This window comes from Lucilia sericata, unplaced genomic scaffold (genome assembly GCF_015586225.1).
Source record: "Lucilia sericata isolate MDLA Ls3-8-SP2 unplaced genomic scaffold, ASM1558622v1 Contig000013F_arrow, whole genome shotgun sequence".
NCBI lineage: Eukaryota > Metazoa > Arthropoda > Insecta > Diptera > Calliphoridae > Lucilia > Lucilia sericata.
Genome location: NW_023994052.1, coordinates 1,402,675 through 1,430,461, shown reverse-complemented (window position 1 = coordinate 1,430,461; position 27,787 = coordinate 1,402,675). Strand labels below are relative to the sequence as shown.

General features: G+C 31.8%; 1 protein-coding gene across 2 annotated transcripts in view; it reads left to right on the top strand.

The window, feature by feature from the left end:
• The first annotated feature begins 13,820 nt into the window (after positions 1 to 13,820).
• LOC119604476 overlaps positions 13,821 to 27,787 on the top strand; it is a 71,737-nt gene continuing 57,770 nt past the window's right edge. The window contains exon 1 of one of the 2 annotated variants that reach the window (XM_037957130.1): positions 13,821 to 13,879. The gene's annotated coding sequence lies outside the window, so the exon portion shown is untranslated. Of the gene's footprint in view, positions 14,229 to 27,787 lie in introns of both variants that reach the window. The other variant, XM_037957122.1, reaches the window with a different exon arrangement.

Genomic DNA, 27,787 nt, shown 5'->3' with positions numbered 1-27,787 from the left:
TCTTTAGAAGTGTTAGTGTATAAAAGCTTTTTACCACACATAAAATGCCCACATAGTTGCATAAAATCGGTCGAAATAATAGTACAATGTTTTTATAGCATCAATTTTCTTATATTATTACATTTTAAATTGTAGATTGCATTTATAAAAGCATGTTAATATTTTTCAGACCTGGTCAACAATAAGATAGTGGACCATGCAATAGCTTCAAAGGGCAAACAACCAATAGAGAGCGAGAGCTGCGAGTTCAGCATGGGCGTGATGTTGATGAGGTTGGCATCTCACCAATGTGTTAGCACCCTAAAGAACTTGGTGGAAAGTATCCCTCCTCCCTGGGACGGCGCTAGGCTGGGACTGGCAAAGAAGAGCGAGCTTCCGGTGCTCCTAAAGTCCACTGTCTACATAAAAGGATGGGGCAGTAAACTGGCTAATGAACGTATACTGGAAATTCTTGGAGGTCAAAATGCTGAGCTGGCCGTGGAAAAATGGGATGTCTTTTACAGGAAAGAAGAACCTGAGGGAACTTTATTTGTAATAGGTATCGACCAGAAATCCATGGCTAGTCTTGCCAAGAATAAAGGTAGGGCTTACTTCGCCTCTAAATCTGTCATATTCAAAATTGGGAAGGTGCCGATTGGAAGGGCTGTTACAACAAGCCTCGAAAAGGACACTAAAAAACCTAAGACCACAGTATCCACTACTGATAACGTTGAGGAGTCAAATCCTAAAATCGAGGAATTTACCATTAACTCGCCAGAAGAAAGTGTAGTTGCCCTTTCCAAAATTGGGAAGGCGCCGATTGAAAGGGCTGTCAAAACCGGCCCCGACAAGGACACTAAAACACCTAAGACAGTACCCAAAGCATCATTAGCAAGTACTAGCAATGTTGAGGAGTCAAATCCTAAAAGCGAGGAGGAAATCACTCACCCGCCAGAAGACAGAACAGCAATGCTCTCCAGAATTGGGAATGTGTCTATTAAAAATACTGCTATTCCTATGCCTGATAAGGACACCGCAGTGCCATCAACAGTACCCACTGCATTAATAGCCACTTCAGGCTATCCGGAGGAGTCAAATCCAAAGAGCGAGGAGGTGACCACCAACTCGCTGGAAGACAGTTTAATGGATGACCATGATTGAGGTTATCCAAATAAACCTCCATCGGAGCGAGACAGCTACCAACGCTCTGATGGCTAAAATCAACACAGGTAAAATACATATAGCTTTAATCCAGGAACCTTGGACGATTCGCAACAAGGTTTCTGGATTAAATCACGTAAATTTCCAACTTTTCTACGCTGATACAGGATCTCGCCCGAGAACATGTATCTTATGTCACAAGAACTTATGTTTTCTTCTCTCAACAGGATTATCAACATCGGATGCAACGGTGCTGAAGCAAGGTCGAGGCAACATATTCCTTGCATCTATTTACCTGCCTTTCGATTCTCCGACCCTACCACCAACGTCGGATCTGATGAAACTGGTTGAAGAGGCACAAAGGAAAAATAAGAAAATTGTAATAGGTTGTGATGCCAACTCGCATCATGTAGCTTGGGGTAGTACAAACACCAATCGCAGGGGACAAGCCCTCATGGATTTCTTTAATACTAAAGACTTGATAACATTGAACTTAGGTAATAAAGCTACCTTCGTCAATAGAATCAGAGAAGAAGTATTAGATATAACTATATGTTCAGAAGAGCTTATAAACGAAATTCAGGATTGGAGAGTTTCGGACGAGCACTCCTTTTCTGATCATCGGTACATAAGATTCAAAATACTAAGGCCACCACCAAAGCCGATAAAGTTTCGGAATAAGTCTAAAACTAATTGGACAATGTTCGGGGCCTTACTAAAGAACCGTTTAGGTCAGGACACTTTTCAATGTCGAAATAAAGAGGATATAGATGCCAAAGTGGAAACGTTCACAAGTGCCCTGGTTGAATCGTTCGAGGACAGCTGCCCTCTGCGAGAGCGGAGATCTGCCCAGGAAAAACCCTGGGTAACTGGGGAGATCCGGAACCTTGGGAAGACTCTTCGCAAACTATTTAACCGGGCACGGCGTAAAAAGACCGCAGTATACTGGGATGAGTATCGTAATAAACTTGGTGAATATAAGAAAATCGTTCGAAAAGCCAAACGAGACTCCTGGAAACTTTTCTGTGAACAGGTAGATAGCGTAAATGACGTATCGAAGATAAAAAAATTCCTATCCAAAACTCATGTCCAACCGGAATCTATGATCGATGACACGGGCAGGAGGCTTGAGGATACGGAGGAGACAATGAAACTCCTAATGGATTCTCATTTCCCACCCGGTATATCGAATAACATAGATGAACCGATATTGGAGGAAGGGGAGGGTAACACGGAAATAGTTATTACAACTGACATGGTTAAAGGGGCAATCAAGAGCTTTGCTCCCTATAAAGCTGCAGGACCGGATGGAATTTTCCCGGCACTTTTGCAGATGGAGGCGGGACTGGTTTCCGTACATCTGTCACAGATATTCACTGCATGCTTAAAATTGGCATATACCCCAGTTAAATGGCAGGATGCAAGGGTAATATTTATACCCAAACCAGGGAAACCTAGCTATGCGACACCTAAGTCCTATCGACCGATAAGTCTTACGTCCTTCCTACTTAAAACCTTGGAACGGATAGTCGATAGCATGGTTAAAAGCAGCATACCATACAATGACCTTAAATATAAGCAGCATGCTTATGTAAAGGGACGATCGGTGGAAACCGCTTTAAATGAAGTTGTCCACTACATAAGTGAATCTTTCGATAGCAAACTGTATACACTGGCAGTATGCATTGACATCGAAGGCGCTTTCAATAACGTGCACACTGATACCCTTATCCAATCCCTAGACCAGTTTTATGTTGACCGGGTGCTCCGTAACTGGATCAACTACATGCTAAGGAACAGATGGATAAGCTGCGAGATGTACGATATAACTATCAGGAAAAAGGTATTTCGCGGTATACCACAGGGTGGCATTTTGTCACCTTTACTCTGGGTCACCACGATTAATAGCCTCCTAAGGACCCTAACCGAGAAAGGACTTAGACCTGTCTGCTATGCAGACGATGTCGTAATACTTTTAAAGGGAAAGGATCCAAATTACTTGTGTAGAAGAGCTGAGGAGGCTCTGAATACGGCCTTGAGCTGGGCTCAACCGAGAGGCCTCAATGTTAACCCGGCGAAGACGGAAATCTGTCTTTTCACAAGAAAGACAAAAATTTCTACATATACTGAACCTTGCTTCTTGGGCAAGAAGATACCGGTGACAGACAAAGTTAAGTACTTAGGTGTAATACTTGACCGGAAATTAAAATGGAGACACCACATAGAGGATAGGATCAACAAGGCACATCGGTGCTGGACGATATGTAGGAGAACCATAGGCATGAAATGGGGTCTTAGTCCTACTATGACAAATTGGCTTTATAAAAGTGTAATTAGACCAATTCTAGCTTATGCTTCAATAATCTGGTGGACTGCTTTGGACAAAAAGTGTAATATCAAACTACTACAGGGAGTTCAGCGTACATGCTGCTTGGGTATAAGTGGTGCCATGTGTACTACTTCAACCAAGGCTCTGGAAACGTTGCTAGATATTCCACCCATTGAAACATATATAAGATATGAGGCGGCGCTTACAGCCGAACGGCTCTTTACTTTAGGCGAACTGGCCAAAAACGGTTATAGGACACGTCATCAATGTATACTGGACACATTGGAAGGTTATACACATTCATCGGACGTGCCTGATCGCATACCAGACACTGAATATGTCGGAAACTTTGAAACGCTAATCCCAGATAGAATGTCTTGGTCAAGCGGAACATTAGAGCAAATACCAGTAGGAATCCGTTGCTACACGGATGGCTCTAAATTAGGGGACAAAGTGGGTCTGGGGTTCTATATTGAAGACCCAGAAACAGAAATATACCACCGTTTACCTAATCATAACACAAGCTTCCAGGCAGAAGTACGAGCAATAACGGAATGTGTAAATTGGATTAGAATAAATATGGCGCCCACAGGGCTTAATATATTTACCGACAGCCAGAAGGCAATTTGTGCGATATCAGGTGATAGAATTAAATCTAAGACCGTATTGGATTGTAAGAAAGCTTTAACTGAATACTCTCCCAGAGGTAAGGTTCACATCATATGGGTACCAGGCCACTCGGGAGTAGTCGGCAACGAAAGGGCGAATGTAATAGCTTTAAAGGGAAGGGAGCTCGATGTAGTTAACCTGACAAACGCAAAACCATTCGACGCAACAAAAGCTGAATTAAAAATATGGATGAGAGAATCCCATAAGGCCTCTTGGAATAATGAAACGGTGGGTAGAACCACAAAGATTCTATGGGGTGACCCTGATGAGAGCAAGACGAGAAATCTTCTCAAAATGAGCAAGTCTGAGGTTAGTATGATGGTACGTATTCTCAGTGGACACACAGGATTACGAGCACATCTATACAAAATTGGACGTGCGAATTCAGACGAATGTAGAGCATGTGGAGAGGACAGTGAAACTCTGGAGCACTTTCTTTGCCATTGTCAGGCATTCGTCGAAGTTAGATCCAAGTATCTTGGAAGTGATGTTATTCCAGAAATAACATTCTTAACCAACACCGATTGGAAGATTCTTAGGAATTACGTCCAGGAAACTGAGTTTCTGAACATGGAAAAATAATACATTCAGTGAACAATTTTTTTTTTTTTTTTTTCTTGAATTGGAGCGCACAACAGGCCCGATAGTGGCCTAGGTGTATTTCTTCGGATTTGATGTAGTATACATCCTCCTATCAACCTACCTACCTACCTACCTAATATTTTTCATGCATTTTATATTTGCTAAAATGTAAATTTCTTTAATTTTTTTAGATTTTTATAAATATGTTTGCTACTAAAAAATGCTACTCTGCACCTTCAATTTGAAATTAGAAAAACAAAAAATGAAATGTCAAATAATTAAAAAATTAAATTTTTTGGTTTGTGAAAATTAAAAAGATTTTGCTAAAGAAATTATATTAAAATAATTGTAAAAAAATAAAAAATGTGTGTTTGTGTTATAAAATTTGTGTATGAATTGTTGAATTCACACAGAACACGTAGGTGTGAAGAGAGAAAGCTCTTTTATTCGTGGTAAAGCTTGAGTTGGCTATCTATGTCATCTATGGCTATATACATAGATGACATAGATAGCAGTGTTGCCATATATTTTTTGAAGAAAACTTTTTATTTTTATGAAAAAAACTTTTTTTCAACAAAAAAAAACTTTTTTTGTACTAAAATTACAAAATACCCAAGAAAAATTAGTGAAAAAATGAGCAAATTGAGGAATTTTAAATAGCTTAATGATAATTGGTACAGAACTTTTCCTTAAGATCAGTAGCAAGGAATTACTGGATATTGTGGTCTTAGACACCATAAATTTACACTTGAAATGTCATGATGAATCTATGTAGATTCTGTGTACTACAAGAGGAACCTCTGAACTTTTGTAACTACCCGTCATTGGGAACTCGAAACACGAAGATTTTGTCTTACCCAGACCCAGATGATATCTTCAAACACTCACCGATTAATCCATTTATCTTCATGCGCGAATTTGGCCTAGTATGGTGAACCAATGGGCTGCACAAAATCTCTACAATATGGTCGAAGTGCATTGTGTCCTTAACGTCTATTCTAAGGGATTAAGGTCATCAACACCGGTTAATTTTTTTCAGTTTTTAGGAATATCTCGAATATTAATGGTATAAAATATTATTTTGTTAATGGTAAACATTGTTTTTTTATTTTAAAATTATTTATTGATTAAATAAAATAAAAACTGAAAAACTGTTAAATTTTCAAAAAACTTTTTTTATTGGAATAAAACTTGAAAACTTTTTTGAATCTCAAAAAACTTGCAAAAAAAGGGAAAACTTGACATATGGTAACACTGATAGATAGCCAACTCAAGCTTTACCACGAATAAAAGAGCTTTCTCTCTTCACACTTACATGTTCTGTGTGAATTCAACACAAAGCTACAACAACAATATTTTAATTCCAAAATTCGCACAAAAAAACAATTCGGACACAAATTTTATAACACAAACACACATTTTTTATTTCTTTACAATTATTTTAATATTATTTCTTTAGCAAAATCTTTTTAATTTTCACAAACCAAAAAATTAAATTTTTTAATTATTTGACATTTCATTTTTTGTTTTTCTAATTTCAAATTGAAGGTGCAGAGTAGCATTTTTTAGCAGCAAACAAATTTATGAAAATCGAAAAAATTAAAGAAATTTGCATTTTAGAAAATATAAAATGCATGAAAAATATTATCATGCTTTTATAAATGCAATCTACAATATAAAATGTAATAATATAAGAAAATTAATGCTATAAAAACATTGTACTATTATTTCGAACGATTTTATGCAACTATGTGGGCATTTTATGTGAGGTAAAAAGCTTTTATACACTAACACTTCTAAAGAAAATCTTACTAATACATATTTAGAGTTAGGTTTTTTTGACAGCTGAGTTAGTTCTTTTCCGGGAGAGTTGGCCTTCTACGGTAATATTCTATGGCTATGGAGAATACAAATAAAAAATTTGATAGTCGGCTCTCTTCATTTTTTTGAAATGGTTCGAAAAAAGAACAAGTTAGAGTGCTATATTCGGCTATGCCGAATCTTAAATACCCTCCACCAGCAATTTACTTTTTATTAAAACCCATTTAATTATATAATTTTTAGATAACTTGACAAAATTTTTGTTTCCGTATTGAGGATACTAACATTTTAATAGAATGATTTATCTATACCATTGGTGGCCAGAAAGATAAGTTTTAAAATGCATATGTGTAGTGTAAAATATGAAAGAGAACATAAATGAAAATATGTGTGCTTTGCACTGAAAAAATTATATGTTTGTACTTATTTGTGTTATTCATATTATTTGTATTATAAATGAACAACAGAGGGAATATATACATCGATGTATGTATGTATTGAAGAAACGATGTATTGATGCATATATTGATGTAAGAATGTATTAATGCATATGTTGATGTATTAATGTACATACATATGTATGTATGTATGTATGTCCGTATATAAGTGTTTAAACCATTAACCGTTAATCGATAAAATTTTGGCGATTAATTGCTTGAATAAATGACAATACAAATATAATTGTAAATAATTATTTACATAATAAATCTATTTATCAAAAGTATTTGTACAAACATATATTTGTAACGGCTTTTGAAAATATTCTCTGTGTATCATTTCATAAAGAGAGCTACTAAATAAATTGTTTTTGTTTTGTGTATAGTTTGTTTTGTTGTTGAGAACATTCGTATTGCATGTGTATGAGTGAGAATAACACAATGCCCGCAGGGGCATGTTTGGCCGCCAATGATCTATACACAGAACATAATCATGTCGAATTTTATCAGGATATAATCATTTAATAACGAATTAAGTGATATTAAGTGATTTTCAGAAGTTAACATTTTATGGGAGTTAAGACAACTTATGGACCGATCTGGAAAAATTTCCGTAGAATGATTTATATCCCAGCAAAATCTTTGCTTACAATGATTACCATTAAGTACTTCATTAATGACTTACTTTGTAGGCAAAGTCTAAAATAAATCAAAATAAAGAAACAAACAAAAATAAAACAGTTAGTTTTTCTGTTTTTTTTCCTTTTTTTGTGCACACGATATCAAATGTCTATTTTTAGACAAACAGAAAATAAAATAGTATTTGTGTGAAAACTATTATTTGACGCACAATAAAACAACAAAGCAGTGGTGTAGTAACTAAAAAACAACTTATTTCCAACCAAATAATATTGACTTACTTTTGGAACATCTCAAACAAAAATAAGTACTTTTTCTAGTAGAATTGTAAGCACTTTACTCGATGAGTTCTGGTGATTTTTCTAGTGAATTTGTAAGCAAATATTTTGCTGGGATATACAAAGTAAAGACCGGTAAGGAAAAAATTTAGCATAATGATTTATATAAAAAAATCAAGTCGAATTTTACTCCAATAGATTTATTAATTAATGAAATATGTGCGTTTAGGTGATTTTCGGAAGTGGACTTTATATAGGAGGTATGACCAATTAAGGGCCTATCCGGTAATATATATGTACACGAAACATATTTGTGTCGAATTTAATCAAATGTCTTTATTTGATAATGAAATATGTGCGTTTAAGTGATTTTTTGAGGTGGACCTTATGTAGGAGCTATTTCAAAATATGGACCGATCCGGAAAGAATTTCGTAGAAATATTTATATGCTCACAAAACATATTCAAGTCGTAATTTATTCCGATAGCTTTATTATTCAAAGAAATATATGCGTCTAAGTGATTTTCGTAAGTGGACCTTATACGGGAGCCCATCCGGAAAAAATTTCGTAGAGTGATTCATATAAAGACAAAACATATTTGTGTCGAATTTTACGTTTTAGTGATTTTCCGGAGTGGGTAGAATGATTTATATGTACACAAAACATATTCAAGTCGAGCTTTAGAATTCAATGAAATATATGCGTTTAAGTGATTTTCGGAAGTGGACCTTATATGGGAGCTATGACCAATTACGGGCTCATCCGAAAAAAGTTTCGTAGAGTGATTCATATTTAGACAAAACATATTTGTGTCGAATTTTATCTAGATAGCTTTATTTGACAATGAAATATGTGCTTTTAAGTGACGGAAGTGGGCCTTATATGGGAGCTATGACCAATAGTGGACCGATCCGTAAAAAATTTGGTAGAATGATTTGTATGTATACAAAACATATTCAAGTTGAATTTTATCTCTCTATTCAATGAAATATACGCGATTAAGTGATTTTCGAAAATGGACCTTATATGAGAGCTATGACCAATTTTGGGCCAATACGGAAAAAATTTCATAGAGTGATTCATATTTAGACAAAACATATTTGTGTCGAATTTTATTAAGATAGCATTATTTGACAATAAAATATGTGCTTTTAAGTGATTTTCGGAAGTGGGCCTTATATGGGAGCTATGACCAATAATGGACCGACTGAGATCTACGTTTGTAGTATGATTTCTGTTTATAGTATATGTGTATGTACAAAATTTTGTGTTGATACCGATATATTTGAGGGAGTTATTAATGATAAACTAATTTCTGGGAATATATACCTTTGTATGGGGGCTATGGGAAATTTTGGATCAATTATTTTGATTTTCAACATAATTAATCCCTGGGTAAAAAAATAATGTGTGACAAAATTCATCGATTTATCTTTTGTAGTTTCTGAGAAAGCGACTTAAGAATTACGAAAAAACCCGTAATTTTTTCGAGGTAGTCTGAAATTTTTACTCATAACTTTTAACGTTGTGAACCGATTTTGCTGATTTTCAATACCAAACTGCTTAGGATAACAATGAATGTTTTTGGTGAATTTGGTTGATTTCTTTTGCTTAGTTTTAACGTGAGCGTGTTTTAGGCAGACAGACGGACATAGGTAAATCGACTCAGAATTCGATAAGGACTCGGAATATATATACTTTTTTGGGTCTCAGATAAATATTTCTTGGTGTTACACACGGAATGACAATCTTATATATACCCTCTATCACCATTGGTGGTGGTGGAGGGTATAAAAAGTTACATTAGATCTGGGATGTATTTTTATTTAAATACATAAAAAAATGAAGCAGCTGTTTCCATCTTACTTTGTAATTGTGTTATACCAATGGTTTCAACGCAAAAAATATAAATCATAACACTTTTATTCCTTTTTTATACCCACCATCAAAAAAGATGGGGGGTATATTGTTTTTGTCATTCCGTTTGTAACACATCGAAATATTCATATAAACACGTGAAAACACGACAGAGTCCAAATCGAAGTAGCTTGCGAGCTGAAATTTTGCACATAAACTTTTAGTTGATGCAGTTTGTTTGGTATTGAAAATGGCCAATATCGGTCAACGATTTCGTCTAGCCCCCATATAAGGTCGCCTTCAGAAAATGACTTTAATGCTTTGTATAATTTTATAAGGATCGGTCCATAATTGACCCTATCCCCCATATAAGGTCTTCTTCAGAAAATAACTTTAACGCTCACAACTGTCTAAAAGTAGCTCTATAGCGATGAAATTCGACATGAACTTATTTTATAGGAACTTTAATATCTTTGTTTAATTTTGTAAGGATCACTACAGACTAAAAAAATGCGAGTATAAGTTTAGTGCGAGCTCTACCAAATTCTATGAGAATCGGTCAGTAATTGACCCAACCCCCCATATATGGTGTCCTTCAGAAAATGTCTTTAACGCTTTTTTCTAAAATTAATAACAAAAGCATTGATTCTTAAATATCAAAGTATATTTATAAGGAAGCATTCCTTTTCGGCAATGATTTGATGGTGGGTATATAAGATTCGGCACACACGAATATAACGAATATATATATAAATAAAGTAATGAGTTAAAAAGCTAATAAAACCTCTTTTCACTACTTCTTCATTAGCATTTTAAGTCATTATTTTAACACGGTGATGTCATTGGAGGCAAGTACTTCTACGCTCGCTTACAAATAGGGAGTTAAAGAAGTACTTGCAGTTTCTCTTACAAAACAGTTGTAGGGTAAGTTGTTTTGTTTTTTAATAATAAAAAGAGCCAGCTAGAATACGAACCAGGGACTTCGGTTTGTTAGTCAAATGTTCTACTCACTGCACCACTGCTTAGCTATTTTATTGCCAAATTATTGTCAAATTATGGTTTTCACATACAAATCTAATTTTGTTTTCTTTTTTGTAAAACACAATTCTTAACACGCAATTAAATAAAATGTGCAATCAAAATGACAAAGCCGAAAATAAAGTACTTCTATATCAGATTATAAGAAAGTCATTACTAGTGTACTTCTAAGTAATGCAGACGGTAAGTAGTAGTCATTGAAAAGTAAGTGGTTATTGAAGTACAACCCATTAACGAGTTTTTGCTGGGACACTCTTACTTGTTTAAAAAACGGATGGAATTTCATTTGATTTTCCATACGTAAAGTCTTATAGTGTAAAGCCCATACTGTGTATCAAAAAATGTTTTGTAACTCAAGACAAATAAAAATGAAGTCTCTATACACTATATCGAACCCTTCCCTTCACTAAAAATTAATATTTGTCTGTGCAATAGACAATTTTAACATCCATATAAACATTTAAGGAAAAAATGGGCGTCTCCTATGCATTTAATACTAAAATTCGAATATCTTACTACTAAAGTCACCAAATTACATATATATGAGTAACTACTCCACAGTGGGGCAGAATGAAATTTTTTTTTCAAATAAATCTGGAATTTCTAAACGGATATATATAATTCCAAAAAAAATCTGCCCCACTGTGCACTCGTACGAATAAAATAAAATACTTTAAATATAACAAGTAAACTTATAAAAACGTCATTTCGCATTCAATTGCTGTGTGACACATTAGTAGCCTGGGGAATTGGCAAAACTTTTACATTTTTCATCCAATTTTTGTGTTTTATATCTTTCTGAAATGCTTATTCTGAGTACGATTCTATTGCAATAAAGTGCAAAATTAGTTTTTTAATCGCAAAATTTTATAAAAATCAGGAAATATCGATTTTTACCGTACAAACGCACCTCAAAATTTCAGAGCCGTTGCAGCACCAGATAACGTTATCCTATCAGCCTAATATGACATATCTTTACAACCTAATGAATAATTCTAGATGGGGACGGGGAAAATTCGCAACTTAATTTCTTGGAGAACTTAAATTTATATACGTTAGACACGTTTGAAGTCTTATTCAAAAATATATGTGTATGAACTAGCCATCAAGGTCAGATAACCGAAAGTATTAATATTTTAAATTTTGTATGCATACAAATCTTAGTCCTATGTAATTATTACGATTTCTATGCAACGCACAAATTATACATATTATTCTATTTTCGATTCTAAAATTGTTCACATGAAAGTAAAACGTGATTTTATGAAAAACCTGTTATTATGAACGCGATATTACCCACCGAAAAGCATACACATATTTAAATAAATATGTGAGAAAAATTCATAATTATGTTAAATTAGTCAAAATTATTTTGACCGACACTGTATGTATGTAAGTGTAGTTAATTGAACAAACATAAATAAACGTAAATTAGCTGTCTCCAAACTCAAAAGCTTAACAAGATCAAGGCTGGTGAATAGCATGTACATTAAACCAGCACGTCATTTCACAAGTGTACAATTTCCGTATATTTGTTACAAATTAATTGTTGACAATAAGTTTCTTTTACAACTTTATATTTTGAATGTTTCTAAAACTATGAACTAAATATTTAAATATTGTATATTTGTTCGTTTGATGCAGCTAGAAAAATACCGAAATTAATACAATCCTTTGTCAAAAGTTATCTTAATACGTTTATAAACATTTATTACAGATGTGAATAAAATGTGGTTATCAGTTAGTTATCACTTTGATAACGAACGTTATCATTTTGACAACATATCGTTGTCATTTTCACAACTCATTGTTATTATCAAAAAGTAATAATAAACACTATATATACTTTTGTTAATTATTTTTGTATTTATTTTTATGGGGAATTCAATACGAAGGCCAATTGTGCCACTTAGTTATATACATACTTATGTAGGTCCTATCAGCCTAACCTAACCTATGTATACATTCGTAAAAATTAAAATTATACAGAAGCAGGAAAAATCTTTTGAAAATTTCGCTTTCATTAACGCGATTTATTTTTATTCAATTAATGAATTGTTTAATACTGAAACACCATTAGGAAAATTGATAGATTGGACTTTTTGCCTTTAATATTCGAATGTTTTTGTATATTAGAGACTGTTGTTTACTGTTAACAAGATAATTGGATGAAATTTGGCACATATGTACGCTTTGTTGGCCCAAGGACGAAACCTATTGAAAATGGTTAAAATCGGCCCATTATTTCACCTAGACCCCATACAACAGAACCCCTCAAAAGGGCATTTGAGCTCATAATTATGTTAAACTAGCTATACCCCTAATACTTCTTAAATATCCTTATCACGATCACACGTAAACTCTAATGAAAAATTAAAATGAAATTCCAAAACAAAAAAGATAATAAAAGTCGTATGATTTATATTTTTTTCTGTTTACACGATTGGTATAAAACAATAACAAGGTAAGATGGAAACAGCTGTTTCACTTTATTTTACATAAAAATACATCCCTTGTTTTTTGAATAATTTCAAAAAATGAAGGGAGCCATACGACTGTCGAATTTTCCATCAGTATTTTCTCTCAATGTGTGATGGTTTCATTACATATAGCGATTGAATAACGCGATTCAAAATAACGCGAGATGTGTAATTATTACAATCAATTCAAGTTGAAAGGTATTTAAGGATCGACATAGCCGAATTTAACACTCGTTAATGTGTTTATTCTCAAATTCGAAATTTGTCCACTTTTCATTGTTTAAATTTTTCAAAATGGCGATGATTTGCCAAATCTGAGAACTTTGGCCGTAAGTATTTTATGGGCAGGTGTAATACATTTGTACGTAGGCAGACAGCAATTGTTATATGTATTATTAAACTACTTGCTACGTATGTACATACATGTGTATGTATGTAATACTTTCATAGGCAGCGCCAAAACAATCAAATCACAGCAACAACAAAACACAAGTATCAAGTCTAAAGAAACAAATCGCTGCTTCCGAACGATTTCAGTTTTGCCGGTAAGTTCAGTAGTCGAGATATTGTATAAATAAATAGTCAACAAATCAACAACGTTCGCAAATGTAATAACAAAAAAAAAAAATAAAAAATACTTGTGTTATTCATACTTACAAATATACACAAATCTAAATAGATAGTATCGTACTTAGTGTATTAATAATTTCTTACGTGCATAAAGATATAAATATAAAATATATAAATAAATATATCCGTTTAAATAAATATTGATTGTGTCTTTCAAATTATTACTTCCTAGTTACACTAAGAAATTTTCGAAAAGTTTAAAATGATGTGATTTGATGATTAAATTAAGTGTTAATTATAATAATTTAATCAATTAAATACATACATATAAATACAAATTGTACGTTTAAAAAAATATATTATTATTTTCCCAAAAAAAAAGTTCGTGTAAGTTTGTTTTAAGTATTGTTTATAAATTATAAGAAATAAAATAGTAAACAATAACATATAAATTCAAACTACTTATATACATATGTATGTATGTTTTTATTTGCATGTACTACTTGTGCAAGTATGATATCTATGGTTCAATCGAATACATCACTAGAATTAATTAATATTTATATATATATATAGCTCATTTACTACAAGACTGGCACAATTCAAAAGTCGTTCATATAGATTTATCAAATTTCAAATATGTTTGTCTATTATTTTCGCTGTGAGATCAAATAATATTGTAAACATAAAAACTAAAGCTCATGTCAAAATATAAAGAAGTTGGATTATGATCAGTGTTGCCACTTTGGTTATTATTAACCAAAATTGGTTATTTTTATTTTGCATGTGTACATGTGAATTATTTTTTCGTTTTGGTTATTTTTTGCAAACAATTGAACTGAATGCTGTTTGCTTTTATTCTAAAAATAAAACTAAAACAAGTAAGAAATTGTAGTCGGCCGAGGCCGACCATATAATACCCTACACCTGTTACAAAAATAAAATATGATTTAGTTTTCATAATAAAGCATTTAAGTTGAATTGTAACTTGCCTTGAATTATACTTAAGCCATTTATTGTTGAATAAAATTGTGGACATTTAAGCCGAATTTTGAAGGGGCTTTGAATAGGGGCTATGGTCAAATGAGACCCAATAATTATAAAATTCATGAGGGTTATTAAAGCTAGTATAGAACTTGGTTTTGTAGTTTTTTGTCGAGATACGAGTACATTAAACACAATTATGAACTTAAAATCCCTATTCGTCGGGTTCAGTTGTATGGGGGCTAGGTGAAATAATGGACCGATGTTAACCATTTTCAATAGGCTTTATCTCCGATACCATAGAAGATCATGTGCTAAATGTCATTGCATTATCTTCAATATTGCGACCTGTAGTTTGATTACAAGGTTTACAAGCCCTATTCAGGAGTTTAGTTGTATGGGGGCTAGGTGAAATAATGGACCGATCTTAACCATTTTCAATAGGTTTCGTCCCTGGGACAATAGAAGGTTTACATGGAGGGACAGACGGACGGACATAGCTAAATCGACTCAGAAAGTGATTCTAAGCCGATTGGTATACTTTAAGGTGGGTATAGAACCAATATTATTGTGCGTTGCAAACATCAGAACAAACCCAATATACCCTCCCCACTAAAGTGGTGTAGGGTATAAAAAACTTCTTTTATCTCTAGTTTTAAACCAACTATGTAAATATAAATATCGTCCCTGTTTTGAATTTTGATAATATGTGGATTTTTTTTAATATTCGAAATTTTTTTATTACTGCAATTTGTACATCTACTGGTTATAATTATGTGCACAAAGGTATTTTTCGATATCTTAATTGGTTTAGGATTTAGCAAAAGTACCTATGCGTTTTCCACATATTAAATGAGTTGATTTAAATCATAACAACACCGTAATATTATTTTATTTACACTGGCCAATCTAACACCGTGAATAATGGAATGAATCACTTTTTGATTCAAATTAATATTTCTATTGGAACTTTTTATGTAAAGAACTCGCGGTACTTAGATGAAAAAACGAAGTAGGCTGTATTTCGCATTTCGATTTTTATGGAATTTGATGGGAATAGTCTACGTACTTAGTAGATTATGTCCTCCAAATTAAATTAATAATTTAAAGTATAATTGCAACTTCTATACCTATTTGAAATTTTGCATAAACAGATACTGTGCTAATTTGTCGAAATTCTAAGATAAATGATTTAATAAGAATTAATAAAGTATTTTCTGCTAATTGATGCAAGAATAGTATCACAATATCTTTAAAGTATTAATCAACTGATATTTTTGAATAACACAGCTAAGGAGAATGAAATTGTATTATCTACAAAACTTGTAATAACATCTCAACTCATACGACGAATAATAATCCCGATATATGCAAAGATTTGATACTCATGACCTTTGACTTCTACTATCTCACCATGACTTTTAGTTTACATTTTCTAGATGATGTTGTAAACTAGTTTTTATTTTACCGTCTTAAATTCTAAATTTTTGTCAATTTGTCGGATAATTTGGATATATTACGTTTACAAATATTGCTGCAGTTATGAATGTAATGCTAACATCCGCTACATGGTATTATAATTTGGTTAAATATACCCCTTAAACCCAAATTTCGAACGAAATCTAAAAATCTGTACATAAAATGGGAAGAATTTTTATACCCTCCACCACCATCAGTGGTGATAGAGGGTATATATAACTTTGTCATTCCGTGTGTAACATCAAGAAATATTCATCTGAGACCCAACAAAGTATATATATTCTTGGACCTTATGAAATTCTGAGTCGATTTAGCTATGTCCGTCTGTCCGTCCGTCCGTCTGTCTGTCTGTCTGTCTGTATAAAACATTCTCACGTTAACACGAAGCAACAAAAATTAACGAAATTCACCCAAAATATTTATTATTCTCCTAGGCAGTTTGATATTGAAAATGAGCAAAATCGGTTCACACCGGGAAAAGTTATGAATCAAAATTTGGAACAACCTCGAAAAAAATAAGCATTTTTTACACATTCTGATGTAATTTTCTCGAAAACTATGAAAGATAATTCCATGAAAATCAGCATACATTCGTTTCTATACAAGAGCTTGACTCCTGCTGAAAATTTCCAGAATGTTATAGTCCAACTTCTTCTTTGTTAATAACTTCCAAAATAATGCCGATATCTTTACAAATTTAAATTCTATGCCAATAGAATTCATATAAAGAAACAATTTTCTGAATCGGTCCATAATTGGTCATAGCTCCCATATAAGGTTACCTTCAGAAAAACTTTTAAACGCACATAACTCATTATCAAATAACGATATTCATACAAACTTTGGCACAAATATTGCTTTAATCTACAGAAATCCTACTGTACATTTTTTCACGATCGGTCCACAATTGGTCATAGCTCCCATACAATGTCTCCTTCTCAAAATCACTTAAATACATATTTATCATTACTAAATAAAGGTATCCATACAAAATGTAGCTTTTATATACAGAAATGATACTGTAAAATTTGTTTACGATCGGTCCGTAATAGGTCGTAGCTCCAATATAAGGTCTCCTTTCGATAATCACTTAAACGCATAAAACTCTTTACGAAATAAAGATATCCATAGAAAATTGGCACAAATATTGCTTTTATCTACAGAAATCTTATTATAATTTTTTTTACGGTCGATCCATAATTGGTCAATGCTCCCATTTAAGGTCCTCTTTCGAGAATAACTTAAACGCATATTACTAATTACCAAATAATGATATCCATAAAAAATTTGGCACAAACATTTAGTTTTGAATTTTGTCATACATATAGTTTGGGAATCCACTGAGTTGAAAATCGAAATCAGTCCACAATTTCTTGTACCACCCATAAGGATTAAAAAATTGATTATTTTTAGCAAAAAAATTAAATAAATAACTGTCTTCATAATACCAGTTTAGCGACGAAATTTAACATAGTTACAAGTTCCACTTCAGAAAATGAATTTGTTATTTTAATGCCCAAATGTAAATATGAAACGAATAAAAATAATTTTGTTTACTTTTTTCTTAATTTGGTTATTTTTTGTTCGAATTTTGGTTAGAAAAAAAATTTTGTTGTGGCAACACTGATTATGATATTGTTTTCCTCTCTTCACAGACAAGTTCTGTGTAAATTCAGCACACTTGTGAGAACTTACTTATCTCACAATACATGAAAACTCTTTCGCGAAAATATCACGATAATAGGACTTGCAAGACATTTTATCACAAACATATAACAGAAATAGAAATATTTTTAACAAACGAAAAAAATATTTTTTAATTTTTTTTTCACAATTAATGGCCGACCATATAATACCCTACACCATGAGTATATTTTAAAAATTTTTATATTTCACAAGAAACTTTTATGTTGAATTTTACCTTAATTCCAAAGTATTTAAGCAATTTATTGATAAAAAACAAATTTTCTAAATGAGGCTTTATATAGGAGTATAGGTAAAACATGGGCCGATCCTCATTAAATTTGGGAAGAGGATGTATTTTTAAATAATAGTTAATTATGTTGAGTTTCATTGCGATACAAATGGTTACAAGTCAATTTTAGACGTTTAAGACATTTTTTGAAGGGGGGTTTGTATGGGGGCTAGGGTCAAATAAGGGCCCATCATTACGAAAATCTGCAGTGTCATTTATACTTATATAAAACTTATTTGTGCCAATTTTTAGAGAGATAATAGCATATTTGACGTAATTAGGGCATAAAAAGCCCAAATCGGGAGGTACGGTTGTATGGGGGCTATGTGAAATAATGGACCGATTTCAACCAATCAATAGGCTTCGTCCTTGTGCCAAAAAACATGCTTGGTCCAAATTTCATCAAATTATCTTGAAAATTGCGGCCTGTACCTTGCGCACAAGGTTTACATGGACAGCCAACCAGCCGGACAGACGGACGGACGGACGGACATGTCTTAATCGACTCAAAATGTGATTCTGAGTCGATCGGTATACTTAAAGGTGGGTGTAGGACCAATATTTTTGTGTGTTACAAACATCAGCACAAACGTATAATACCCTCCCCACTATAGTGTGTAGGGTATAAAAACAAAGTTGTAAATTTTGGTATTGAAAACTAATAAAATATTTAAAATAAACTTATTAAAAAAAAAGATTTAAAGTCTGAATAATATATTTATTAAATATAAGCTGATCGATCATATGTAGGCTAAAAATGTTGAAAAATCTGTGAAAGTGAATATTTAAATGTTATATATTTTTCCTAAAGTTTTCAAGTAAGATTTTATGCAACAATGTACTTATATTTGGAAAGAGTGGTGAAAGTGGTTGGAGATCCAATACTTTTACAAAAATTCTACCAATACATTCATAGATTTAGGTACCGAATGAGAACTCATTTAGGTACCAACTGACAAGCCCCAGTTTCTTTATATTCTTTGGCTCATGTTTTAATTTTTTAAATAAATTAAATTTCGGTGGATGAGAAACATTTAACATCTACTATCTGAATTTGGTTTAATTTGATTTGTTTAAAAGTTATGTATTTCAAAAATAGTCAAATGTCATTAAACATTCAAAGTTTTTCGTTTTTCTCGAAACTCTGTTTTTTAAATGTTTTCCTCCTTATTCACAAACAAAATTTTTATTTTATAAACAGTTTATAAATTAGATTTTTTATGGAAATTTTGTTTTATAAACCTTTTATAAAATAAAAATGTTGTTTGTGAATAAGGGGTTTTATATTTTACTCCATATAGAAGAGTCATCATTGGAAAAATATGTTGATATGTACCTCGTCCAATGGTGTATAATCCTAAATTCGTAAAACAAAATGTGGGGTTTATTTCTAAAAAAAATTGTTTTTTAACGATGTTTCCTAAAAATTGTTGGGAAATTAATTTTTTTAACTATGTATGTATGTTGTTTGGGAAAAATTTCAGAATTGAAGTATGGTCGCTTCCCATTATTTTCTAAACGGTGTAAATATTATATGAGTATTTTTTAAATGGCGTCCCAGCATTGGTGATTCTATAATGTAAAATTGAAAACTGTGTTCTTCGTCTTGAAGAATTTGCCAACCAATTATTTTCAATAATTTAAAAATATCGATCTTCGTAAGAACCCAGCAAACACGTACATTGAAAAGTAAATGATTAAAATGCTAACATTTACTTAACGCGGTGATGACATAGGAGGCAAGTACTTACCAAGCTTGCTTGCAAATAAGGAGTTTGGTAAGCTCTTACTACGAACTTCTGCAAATAAGGAGACAAGAAAGTAGTTTTGTTAAAAAAGTAATGTAGACCGTATATAGTAGTCATTGAAAAGTAAGTTGTTAAGTACAAACTATTACCATGTTTTTTCTAAGAATATATCACAAAAAAATATATATTATCAGGGGAATAGGCCGCCTTGTTTTTACCAAATATCAGTTCCCAGATATTGTTAAATGTATCCTAGTCTTTCGACTACGACAAGAAAATCTCTAGAATATAGCTGGAGATGAACTAATAAACTTGATATACACAAAAAACATCAGAAATTTAAATGTGGTGTTATGTAGAAATATATATGTATACCGCCAATCAATGATGGTGCCCAGCGGTAAAAAATGCCAGGACACATTGTAAAATATACGATACTCATTACAATTTGCGGTCTCGCAGAAGATATTCTAAAAGTACTTTGATTCTCCTTCTAATTTAATTAAGGTCTAAAAAACATTACTTAAAATTTAAACATGATTTGTGTTGTAATTATGTCTGTTCAATAAATAAAAGTTGTTACTAATTTTCATAGAAATATTTGAAATTTGTATTGAAATACAAAAACAATTTGTGATAATTTGTAAAAATGTTTTGTTAATGAACAGACATATTATGTATTTCTATATCTCAACAATTTTCTTTCATTTTTATAAACCGCTACATTAAAACAGAATTTTGTCTTTTGTAAAATTGTATGTATTTTTATACCCACCACCAAAGAAGATGGGGTTATATTGATTTTGTCACTCCGTTTGTAGCACATCGAAATATTGGTCATAGACCCACAAAAGTATATTCTGGGTCCTTATTAAATTCTAAGACGATCTAGACGATCTAGCCATCAAGCGCGATAGAGTCCGAACGAAATAAACTAGAGGGTTGAAATTTTCTACAAATATTCTCTATAGATAAGGTTTATTTGGTATTAAAAATGGGCAATATCGGTTCACATTTTCGGATAGCCCCTATACAAGTGGACCCCAGAAAAACAGCTCTAACGAGCATATCTGTTTTAAAAGTACTAGTATAGCGATTAAATTCGACATAAATAAGTTTCATATGAGCCAAAATCTCCCTATCAAATTTTATGAGGATCGGTCCATAATTGGCCCTACCCCCCATATAATGCCCCCTTCGGAAAATCACCATAACGCTCTTTACTGGCTTTAAAATAAGAATATAGAGATGAATTTCAAAGCAGTGAAATTTGCCATAAGTCTCTTACGATCAAAATCCTCTCTAGCAAATTTTATGTGGATCGGTCCATAATTGACCCTATCCCCATATAAGGTCCCCTCCAGATAATTACCTTAACACTCATTACTGGCTTAAAAGTACGAGTGTATAGATGAAATTTGGCATAAGAAAGTTTCTTACGAGCCAAAACCTAAGAACCTACCTAACTACCTCTCATATAAGGTACTGTTCAGTAAATTTGATGAGTAATATTTAAAATCCTGATATTTATAGGAGAGCATACCTTTTACGGCATACGGTTTGATGGTGGGTATAATATGCACTTTTACTTGTTATAAATGGAACTGAAGACGAAACTATTTAAGGCCCATTATTTAAGTTTAATATCATATTTATTAAGATTATTATCTTCACTAATAACAATCTTATAAGCTAGCGACAAAATCTGAAATATTACCCGCTATAGGCAAATGACACCTTTGGTTATGACTTCACCGGAAAATGCGATTCTATCCTAGCAAAAATAAACGTAGTACATCCAAAAGAATTATATTTATCACCACTTAAAAAAAGCACTAAGTGCATTTGTTTAGCTTATGTGGAAGTAATGGTTAATGGCTTCCAAAGAAGTGATTATAATTTAATTTTTTCAAAACGGAATATAATTTTCGAGTTTTTATTATTTCTTGATCATGACTTCAGATCTATGTAGTGAATTTGGAATCATAAAAGAGAACACCTTTTTATGACAAGACTGTAGTAAATTCTACTTCTTTTTGCTTCTTTGGAAATTTATACCGTTTGTGGGTAATATTAAAATAACTTCGATTTGAATTATATTTAGGTTCATTAAAATGGTGTCAAAAAAATAAGAACGTAGCTAAGGAAAGTTTGTAAATAAATATTTTTGTTTAATTGTTTATTCAAATAATGGTATTGGACATAAATAAAAAATTACAAAATATGTACATATGTATGTATAAAAATATTATAAAATACTTCTAAATTATGTTCACGTACTGGTACGTTGAAGCAATCTATGAGAATATTAGACGTATTCATACATTCAATTCACAATCTATACATGCTTACTAGGGTGTTGCGAATGCCAGTTTAGTTTAGCTAAAGCGAATGCGAAAGCGAATAATAAATTTTATTTTTTGCGAATGCGAATGCAAATAGTATAATTTAAATTAATTTAACAGAAAATTACAAATGATGAAATTACATATTACACCGTCCGACACTCAAAATTAGACACGAACCAGATGATGTAAATCTGAAACTAGAGATTAAATGAAGTAAATCTGCGTTCATTGTTCTTCATTGTTCAACACGACCACGAAGTGTTTCCTTGTAAAAGGACTTCAAAATTTCAAAGGAGCACATTAAAAAAAATTATAAATACTTCTGCTTAAATATTTTGTATTTTTATACCCTACACCACTTTAGTGGGGTGGGTATATTGGGGTTTTGCTGATGTTTGTAACATACAAAAATATTCGCCCTATACCCACCTTAAAGTATACAAATCGGCTTAGAATCGTTTTCTGAGTCGATTTAGCTATGTCCGTCCGGAAAAATCTGTCCGTAATTGGAAAAATTTTGCACACATGCTTTTTTTGACCCAAGGACGAAGCCTATTGAAAATGGTTAAAATCGGTCCATTATTTCACCTAGCCCCCATACAAAAGAACCCTCCGAAAGGGGCTTCCGAGCTCATAATTATGTTAAATATACCTGTATATTTAACATTGCCAAATTTCATAAGGATCGGGCCTCATTTGACCCTAGCTCCCATACAAAGTCCCCTTCCGAAAATTACTTGAATGTCCAAAATTAACTTATAAACACAAATATCGCGATGAAATTCAGCACAAATAAATATTATATAAATATATTCACAAAACTTTATCGGGCTTGGTCCATATTTGCCCCTAGCCCCCATATAAAGCCTCTCTCAGAAAATTAGTTTTTCGTCCATAAATTGCTTAAATGTATCGGAACAATGAATTATTATGAAATATAAATCACTTTTAATATTCATAACTGGTGTAGGGTATCATATGGTCGGTCATACCATATGATACCCTACTTTATCATATACTTTCTTACTTGTTATACCCACCATCAAAAAAGATGGGCGGTATATTGATTTTGTCATTCCGTTTGTAACACATCGAAATATTGGTCATAGACCCACAAAAGTATATATACTCTGGGCCCTTATTAAATTCAAAGACGATCTAAACATGCCTGTCCGTACGTCCGTCTGTCTGTCTGTCTGTTGAAAGCACGATAGAGTCCGAACGGAACGAGATAGAGAATTTTTCCAGAGGAAATTTTCCAGAAATATTCTCTATAGGTAAGGTTTGTTTGGTATTGAAAATGGGCAATATCGGTCCACGTTTTCGGATAGCCCCCATACAAGTGGACCCCCGAAAAACAGCTTTAATGGGCATTTCAAAAGTACGAGTGCAGCGATGAAATTCAACATAAATAAGTTTCATATGATCCAAAATCTCCCTACCAAATTTTATAAGGATCGGTCCATAATTGACCCCCCATATAAGGCCCCCTTCAAAAATTTTGTTTAACGCTCATTAATGGCTTAAAAATACTAGTATAACAATGAAATTTGACATAAGTCTCTTATGATCCAAAATCTCTCTACCAAATTTCATGTTGATCGGTCCATAATTGACCCTACCCCTCATATAAGGTCCCCTTCAGAATATAACTTTAACGCTCATTACTGGCTTAAATACGTGTATAAATAAATCGTTCAGTGAAATTTGTTTCTATATAATTCATTCTGCAAAATTTTTATTACAATTGACCTATTATTGGCCATAGCTCCCATATAAGGTCATCAACATTGTTTCGAAAATTACTTAACCGAATATAATTCTAAAAAAAATTTGGGCATCAGAGTAAAATTCGACAAGAATATGTTTTGTAAATATACAAAGCATTCACCGAATTTTGTTTGCATCGGCAGGATCGGCCCATATTAGGTCATTGCACCCGTAAAAGGTCCATATCCACAAATCATTAAAGAAACAAAATATATGCGGTTTTGCAGTTTTCCCTAATGAAAGAAATTATGCTTAAATTTTTAAAATTATATGAAAGTTTAGTTTTTAGTTTAGTTTTAGTTTTTATCACAAAATAAGGAGGCTTCTATGATTTTTTCCACCACTGTATATATATATATATATATATATATATATATATATATATATATATATATATATATATATATATATATATATATATATATATATATATATATATATATATATATATATATATATATATATATATATATATATATATATATATATATATTCTGTCGATGTCTGTCTGTTGAAATCAATTTTTTGAAGACCCCAGATATTTTTAAGATTTACATAAATAACGGAGATATGAGCCAAAATCCGAGAAAATTGCGTATAGAAATTATAATTTTTTGAATACAACAACTATGTTGTGTTTGCTTGCAAATACGTTCCGTTCGCTTGTTATTGAAAACAAAATGAAATAAATGCTTTTGTTGTTTAGTTTTTATTGTATTTTTTGTCGAAACCAGGGCGTATTTTTTTGGAAAAAGTAAAAAATGTAAATGTTAGAAAAAACTTTAAAATATTAAAAATGCCATAATGGTGAAGGGTATATAAGATCCGGCACAGCCAAATATAGCACTCTTACTTGCTTTTGACATAAAATGCGAATGCAACATGTAACGTAAAAAGTGAAATATCGTCCGGCCGATTTGTGTTAAATAAGACTACACAATTAATTGGTGCCAAAATCAAGTGTATTTCTGTAAGCTAGCAATGTGTTTTAAATGAGAGCAATTAATTGGTTAAAATTTTATAAAATCTATAAAGCTGCAAAAAAATTAAATAATAAAATATTGTTAATTGTCCAATTCAATATTTATAAAACGCAATTAAATTGAAAAACTAAATTAATTATAGCACAATTATGAATTATTTCTAATTTATTTATTTTACATGGAAGTCTTGCAAGTTTTTCCACTTTTTTCTAGCTTCTCCTGAAAGATGCAAATTTTTGGACAATGCATATATGTATGTACATATTTATGATTTAACTTACCTGTTACACCAATTTCCTCACCAATTTTTTTCAAAATTTTGCCTTGTATTGAAAGTTTTTATACATTGGCGATTGGAGGTTGTAAATACAGTTCTGTTTTTTAATAACTTGAATTAATTTTTCTATTATATTTTCCATTGTCATTTTAATTTTATTTGAATTTTTCATATTTATTTTTCATAAACGTCATTTTTTATTAACAAAAATTATGAAATTTTTAAAAAGTATGGTAACATGAACAAGAGAATTTCAAATCAGAGTTTTAAACATAGAAAAGGTATACATAGAACTGAAACTGAGTATGACAAAACCAATAAGCAAAAACCTTTGAAATGATGTAAATATGTATTTGAAAACCTATTCAAATTTCATACATAGCCTTTGAGAACAAATTTGAAAATTTTTGTTTTCAAATGGAAAATTATGGCCTTCTCAAACAAAAAGGCAGTTAGAAATCAAACGTATTTTTCAAATGTATTTCAAATTTTAAAAAAGGCTAGAGGTAAGCTTGAAACTAAAAAAATTTTCAAACGTATTTCAAGTATTCTTTATTATTATTTTCATACATATTTCAAACCCTAATTATAATGCTAACTATTGCAAAATTCATATATTTTTTTACATCACCTGAAAATAAAACATTCATACATTTATTTTAGCATATTTTTCTTTTATATCTCCGATTATTTCTCCTATATTTAACGTTTTTTCGCTCCCTTGCTGTAGAAAAAATGTTCTGTTTTTATTTTTCTAAAATAATTTATTTTTTGAAAGAAACTTTTCTAAGTTCAATTAAAACAAAACTTTGAAAATTTTATAAATATCACACATTATATTTTTTTAAACGTTTTTTGAAATTATCATGTTTATTTCAAAGGCTAAACTTTAAAATTTGAAAACAATTTGGAAAATACATTATTTAGTTAAGAAAATTTTCAAAAATATTCACAGGTTTGAATCGATGTTTATTGGGCTAAGTCTGCTGTCAATAACCTAAGTCGTGAGAATGTATTAGTTGAAAAATATATAACCCAACAAACACAAACTCTATCGTTTAAAAAGTTTTTATATTTTTGTTTGATATTATATTTTGATATTTTATGAAATAATGGTTTGAATTAGCCATTTTTATTCAATATCAGTCGACCAATTTAAGAAAGATTTTCATTAAAAATTGTTCTTAGTTAGTTAGTTAGTTTGAAAGGAGGATGTATATACATCAAATCCGAAGAAATACACCTAGGCCTCTATCGGGCCTGTTGTGCGCTCCTTAACCAGTGCCTTAGGTGGGAATCGAACCCACCACCTCCGGTCTACCAGACTAGAACACTAACCACTAACCTACCGGAGGCCACTAACCACTAACCTACTCTTTGTGTTTGCTGGTTTGAGCCAATATTGACATTTGAAAATAATATTAAAAAAATAAAAAAGAATTGAAAAATTAGTTTTTTCTGAAAATATTTTCAATAATTTTATGGGAAAAACATAACTTTTATCAATGTTTATTGCAGCAGCAGGGGCTATTTTGCCAAAGGAATTGTGCTAATGCTAAAATTAACGCTTGATATGAACGATTATTGTTAATTTCAATGCAGCCCAAATCCAGTCAAAATACACCCTACACCACACTAATGGGAACGGCATTTTGTTTGTCTTAAAGTTTGTAACACCTGCGTCGTTGTAATGATGTAATCCGTCCATAAATTAGCCTATTGAACTTTTTTGTAAGCGGTACAGGCTATACAAGAATAGGGATTTTATAAAATTCGACTCAACAAATTTTATATATACGAAATTTTGACTATATATTGTTATAATGAGTAGTACATTCATTAATTAAGCAAACGTCAATCTCTTGAATATAACTTCTACATTAAAAATTACTAAATAACTTATTGCTACTTACTCGCAATGTGGTAGGGTGTGATGTATTCGGATACATTTTGTACTTTCATATTTTTTTTGTTATTTTATGTAAACAAAAATAAAAATACTCAGACAAGTGTATTAAATTCACACAAAACCTGTACATGTGAGAGAGTAATATTTAATACTCTCAGTCTCAGTTCTATTTATTTTTCTATGGTTTTAAATCTGAAATTCGTACATGTATTGTGTGAATTTCCAAAAACAATTATAACATAGAGGTGGAATCTGGTATATGTTCACTTTTGACTACAAAGTTATACTTACCTATAGTTACACCTACATACATAAATCGTTCAACAGTTTTCTATAACAAGGGCTGATTGCTTTTATGACTCTTTAAGTCACCACCTTAACATAATTTTCCGATTTTCGGACGAAATCACCTAATGAGTCATATTTGAAGATTTCTGCAACCTTAATTTCATGGAATACTGTTACATAAATCC